The sequence below is a fragment of the Chiloscyllium punctatum genome, chromosome 42 (assembly GCF_047496795.1).
Source record: "Chiloscyllium punctatum isolate Juve2018m chromosome 42, sChiPun1.3, whole genome shotgun sequence".
Taxonomy (NCBI): domain Eukaryota; kingdom Metazoa; phylum Chordata; class Chondrichthyes; order Orectolobiformes; family Hemiscylliidae; genus Chiloscyllium; species Chiloscyllium punctatum.
The window spans coordinates 36,559,104-36,565,443 of NC_092780.1; the positions used below are offsets into that span (position 1 = coordinate 36,559,104).

General features: G+C 43.2%; 1 long non-coding RNA gene across 1 annotated transcript in view; it reads left to right on the forward strand.

Annotated features, from left to right (window-relative positions):
* The window catches only part of LOC140465899 (uncharacterized), a 73,737-nt gene extending 68,092 nt beyond the window's left edge, over window positions 1-5,645 (forward strand). The window contains exon 4 of the long non-coding RNA XR_011955181.1: window positions 5,452-5,645. This is a non-coding gene — a long non-coding RNA (uncharacterized lncRNA). The remainder of the gene's footprint in view (window positions 1-5,451) is intronic.
* Window positions 5,646-6,340: the final 695 nt, after the last annotated feature.

The following is a 6,340-nucleotide window of genomic DNA, read 5'->3' on the forward strand; positions in this document are numbered from 1 at the left end:
CAACCCTCCGTATCCAAATGCCTAATCCAAAGTTCTGTATCCAAATGGTTAGTTCTCCCTGTATTCCATGAGATCTAACCTTGCTAATCAGTCTCCCATGGGGAACCTTGTCGAATGCCTTACTGAAGTCCAAATAGATCACATCTACTGCTCTGCCCTCATCAATCTTCTTTGTTACTTCTTCAAAAAACTCACTCAAGTTAGTGAGACATGATTTCCAATGCATAAAGCCATGTTGACTATCCCGAATCAGTCCTTGCCTTTCCAAATACATGTACATCCTGTCCCTCAGGATTCCCTCCAACAACTTGCCCACCACTGAGGTCAGGCTCCCGCTCTATAGTTCCCTGGCTTGTCTTTACCACTCTTCTTAAACAGTGGCACCACGTTAGCCAACCTCCAGTCTTCTGGCACCTCACCTAGGACTATTGATGATGCAAATATCTCAGCAAGAGGCCCAGCAATCACTTCTCTAGCTTCCCACAGAATTCTAGGGTACATCTGATCAGGTCCTGGGGATTTATCTGCTTTTATGCGTTTCAAGACATCCAGCACTTCCTCCTCTGTATTTTGGTTATTTTTCAAGATGTCACCATCTATTTCCCGACAGTCTATATCTTCCATATCCTTTTCCACAGTAAATACTGATGCAAAATACTCATTAAGGATCTCCCCCATTTTCTGTGGCTCCACACAAAGGCCACCTTGCTGATCTTTGAGGGGCCCTATTCTCTCCTTTGGATTCTCCTTAATTCTATTTGCCAAAGCTATCTCATATCCCCTTTTTGACTTCCTGAATTCCCTCTTAAGTATACTCCTACTGCCTTTATACTCTTCTAAGGATTCACGCGATCTATCCTGTCGATACCTGACATATGCTTCCTTCTATCTCTTAACCAAACCCTCAATTTCTTTAATCATCCAGCATTCTCTATACCTACCAGCCTTTCCTTTCACCCTGACAGGAATATACTTTCTCTGGTCTCTCATTATCTCATTTCTGAAGGCTTCCCATTTTTTAGCTGTCCCTTTACCTGCGAACATCTGTGCCCAGTCAGGCTTTTGAAAGTTCTTGCCTAATACTGTCAAAAGTGGCCTTCCTCCAATAGAGTCATAGACATATACAGCATGGAAACAGACCCTTCGGTCCAACCCGTCCATGCCGACCAGATATCCCAACCCAATCTATTCCCACCTGCCAGCACCCGGCCCATATCCCTCCAAACCCTTCCTATTCATATACCCATCCAAATGCCTCTTAAATGTTGCAATTGTACCAACCCCCACCAATTCCTCTGGCAACTCATTCCATACATGTACCACCCTCTGCGTGAAAACATTGCCCCTTAGGTCACTTTTATATCTTTCCCCTCTCACTCTAAACCTATGCCCTCTAGTTCTGGACTCCCAGACCCCAGGGAAAAAACTTTGTCGATTTATCCTATCCGTGCCCCTCATAATTTTGTAAACCTCTATAAGGTCACCCCTCAGCCTCTGACAATCCAGGGAAAACAGCCCCAGCCTGTTCAGCCTCTCCCTGTAGCTCAAATCCTCCAACCCTGGGAACATCCTTGTAAATCTTTTCTGAACTCTTTCAAGTTTCACAACATCTTTCTGATAGGAAGGAGACCAGAATTGCAGGAAATATTCCAACAGTGGCCTAACCAATGTCCTGTACAGTGGCAACATGACCTCCCAACTCCTGTACTCAATACTCTGATGAATAAAAGAAAGCATACCAAACACCTTCTTCACTACCCTATCTACCTGTGACTCCACTTTCAAGGAGCTATGAACCTGCACTCCAAGGTCTCTTTGTTCAGCAACACTCCCTAGGACCTTACCATTAAGTGCATAAGTCCTGCTAAGATTTGCTTTCCCAAAATGCAGCACCTCGCATTTATCTGAATTAAACTCCATCTGCCACTTCTCAGCCCATTGGCCCATCTGGTCCAGATGCTGTTGTAATCTGAGGTAACCCTCTTTGCTCTCCACTACACCTCCAATTTTAGTGTCATCTGCAAACTTATTAACTGTACCTCTTATGCTCGCACCCAAATCGTTTATGTAAGTGACAAAAAGTAGAGGGCCCAGCACTGATCCTTATGGCACTCCACTGGTCACAGGCCTCCAGTCTGAAAAACAATCCTCCACCACCACCTTCTACCTTTGAGCCAGCTCTGTATCCAAATGCCTAGTTCTCCCTGTATTCCATGAGATCTAACCTTGCTAATCAGTCTCCCATGGGGAACCTTGTCGAATGCATTAATGAAGTCCATATAGATCATGTCTACTGCTCTGCCCTCATCAATCCTCTTTGTTACTTCTTCAAAAAACTCAATCAAGTTTGTGAGACATGATTTCCAATTTAGAACTTCAACTTTTAGATCTGGTCTATCCTTTTCCATCACTATTTTAAAATTAATAGAATTACGGTCGCTGGCCCCAAAGTGCACCCCCACTGACATTTCAGTCACCTGTCCTGCCTTATTTCCCAAGAGTAGGTCAAGTTTTGCACCTTCTCTAGTAGGTACATCCACATACTGAATCAGAAAATTTTCTTGTACACACTTAACAAGTTCCTCTCTATCTAAACCCTTAACACTATGGCAGTCCTAGTCTATATTTGGAAAGTTAAAATCCCCTACCATAACCACCCGATTATTCTTAGAGATAACTGAAATCTCCTTACAAAATTGTTTCTCAATTTCCCTCTGACTATTAGGGGGTCTATAATACAATCCCAATAACGTGATCATCCCTTTCTTATTTCTCAGTTCCACCTAAATAACCTCCCTGGATGTATTTCCGGGAATATCCTCCCTCAGTACAGCTGTAATGCTATCCCTTATCAAAAATGCCACTCCCCCTCCTCTCTTGCCTCCCTTTCTATCCTTCCTGTAGCATTTGTATCCTGGAACATTAAGCTGCCAGTCCTGCCCATCCCTGAGCCACATCTCTATAATTGCTACGATATCCCAGTCCCATGTTCCTAACCATGCCCTGAGTTCATCTGACTTCCCTGTTAGGTCTCTTGCATTGAAATAAATGCAGTTTAATTTGTCAGTCCTGCCTTGTATTCTGCCTTGTCACAGCCTGCCCTGATGTTTGACTCACTTCTGTTCTCAACTGTACCAGTCTCATAGAACATAGAACATTACAGCGCAGTACAGGCCCTTCGGCCCTCGATGTTGCGCCGATCAAAGCCCACCTAACCTACACTAACCCACTATCCTCCATATACCTATCCAATGCCCGCTTAAATACCCATAAAGAGGGAGAGTCCACTACTGCTACTGGCAGGGCATTCCATGAACTTACGACTCGCTGAGTGAAGAACCTACCCCTAACATCAGTCCTATATCTACCCCCCCTTAATTTAAAGCTATGCCCCCTTGTAATAGCTGACTCCATACGTGGAAAAAGGTTCTCACTGTCAACCCTATCTAACCCCCTAATCATCTTGTACACCTCTATCAAGTCACCCCTAAACCTTCTTTTCTCCAATGAAAACAACCCCAAGTGCCTCAGCCTTTCCTCATAGGATCTTCCTACCATACCAGGCAACATCCTGGTAAACTTCCTCTGCACCCGTTCCAGTGCCTCCACATCCTTCCTATAGTATGGCGACCAAAACTGCACACAATATTCCAGATGCGGCCGCACCAGAGTCTTATACAACTGCAGCATGACCTCAGGACTCCGGAACTCAATTCCTCTACCAATAAAAGCCAGTACGCCATATGCCTTCTTCACTGCACTATTTACCTGGGTGGCAACTTTCAGAGATCTGTGTACATGGACACCAAGATCCCTCTGCTCTTCCACACTACCAAGTATCCGACCATTAGCCCAGTACCCCAGATTGAAATCTTTCCTCACCATCTCCCCAGGTCCCAACCTCCACCTTATTAGTTTAAATCCTCCCAAGCAGCTCTCGCAAATCTCCCTGCGAGTATATCAGTCCCCTTCCGCTTTAGGTGCAATCTATCCTTCTTGTACAGGTCACTTCTACCCCAAAACAGCTTCCAGTGGTCCAAAAATATGAATCCTTTTCCCATACACCAGCTCCTCAGCCATGTATTCATCTGCTCTATCCTCCTATTCCTGCCCTCACTAGCTCGTAGCACCAGGAGTAATCCAGGTATTACTACTCTTGAGGACCTCCTTTTTAAATTCTCTGTAATCTCCCTTCAGAATCTCAACCTTTTCCCTTCCTATGTCGCTGGTTCCAATGTGTATAATGACCTCCTGCTGGCCTCTCTCCCCTGTGAGAACATTCTGCACCCTTTCTGAGACATCCTTGATCCTGCCACCAGGGAAACAACACACCATTCTGCTTTTTCGCTGCTGGCCACAGAAATGTCTGTCTGTACCTCGGACTAGAGAGTCCCCTAAGACTATCGATTATTTGGAACCTGATCTATCTCTCATTACATTAGAGCCAGTCTCAATACCAGAAACTTGGCTGTTCGTGCTATATTCCTCTGAGAATCCATCACCACCTACATTTTCCAAAACAGCATGCTTGTTTGAAAAGGGGATAGCCACAGAAGACTCCTGCACTATGTGCCTATCTCTCTTCCTGGAGTTAACCTATCTACCCGACTGTATCTGAGACTTTCCCCCCTTCCTATAACTGCCATCCATCACATCCCCTTGCTCTTGTAAATTCCTCATTGCCTCTAACTGCCTCTCCAACCAATCCATTAAATCTGATAGGATTTGCAACCAACGGCATTTATTGCAGATATAATCCTCAGTAACCCGTAAACTCTCCCTAAACTTTCCACATCCAATAACAAGAGCATATCCCTCAACTAAGGGCCATTTTTGCTTCTTTTAATCTGCAGACCCAGAAAATAGCACAGTCTTATTTCTCTACAAAACACTGCTCCAGGTTACATTAATACTTATGGCTTATATTTTAAGTTTATTCAAGAGACATAATTCAATAAAACATATAATCAAGAAAGAACCCACTCTACTCACTACTCCAGCCTTATTTTAAGGCCATGCTTAACATCCACTTTTCTGCTTCTGTGCCGTGATCGCTCCCAGACAGGTTCCCCCAAGATCAGTTGTGAAGTTCACTGTTTTTTTAATTTTCCCAGATGCACTCCGATGTCACTAAAGGGTTAATTTTGACTTTGACAGCAGATATTGAGTCAACCACCCATTATGCAGCTCTTCTGTTTTCATTTCAATTACAGTTAGAGGAAATTAAATCAAAGAGAGATGTAAAATGAGATAAATCAATATTAGTCATTTTATGCTTTTAGCTGAAGTCAAAAAGTGCTTCCAACATTCTCAGATATCAATAACATTTCTCTAATTTTGAAACTGGTTTAAAGTAACAATTCACTCTATCTGTTTGTTCCTTTCACCAACCATTCTATTGCCAATATTTCTATCTCAATTGTCTATTCACTTTAATGTCTATTATCGTAGATTCATGCAGCCTGTTTCTGGAAATCTGTTTAAATTGGTTGCAATACCTGGGACTGCTCATGTCCATGGAGTTATCCTTCAGCAGGTTGCTATGTGAAGAAGAGGACGGGAAAAAACTGGCCAAAACAAAAAGAAGCCAAACTGATTCATTGCTATGATATTCATTAAACATTTAAAAAATCGCCTTCAATAAACATTGTCACCTTGGTATCTGAACTCACATATCAACATCTTTGCTCTCCTGCCTGGTTGCAATGGCAGTATAGAATATCATTTTCAAGCAGTGAATAATATTGGTTACTGTTTATCTGGTCATATCCATCTCAGCTAAAGATATGACTATTTTTCCTTTATTTATTCATGGGATGAGAGCATTGCTGGCTGGGCCACCATTTATTGCCCATCCCTAATTTGCCTGGAGAGCTGTTAAGAATCAACTACATTGCTGTGGGTCTGGAGTCACATGTAGGCCAGACCAGGTAAGGATGGCAGCTTTCCTTCCTAAAGGGCATTAGAGGACCAGATGTTTCTTTTCCCCCCAACAATCGACAATGGATTTATGGTCATCATTGGACTCTTAATTCCAGATTTCATTTTAATTCAATTCAAATTCCACCATCTGCTCTGATGGGTTTGAAACTCATGTCCCCAGAACATTACCTGGCTCCTAGGATTAACAGTCCGATGATAATAGCACAAGGCCATTGCCTTCTGCCATGACTATGTTGTGCAATGTACACAAAGAAATCGACTCTCCCTTTCCTCCTACCTAGTCCCTTTTTTTCAAAACGCACTTTCTCTTGATATTCTGACTGATAGAGCTCCCTCAAACAACCCTATCAATCATAGGTGGAGCAGCTTACCAACTTATTTCAGAGTGCCGAATCTT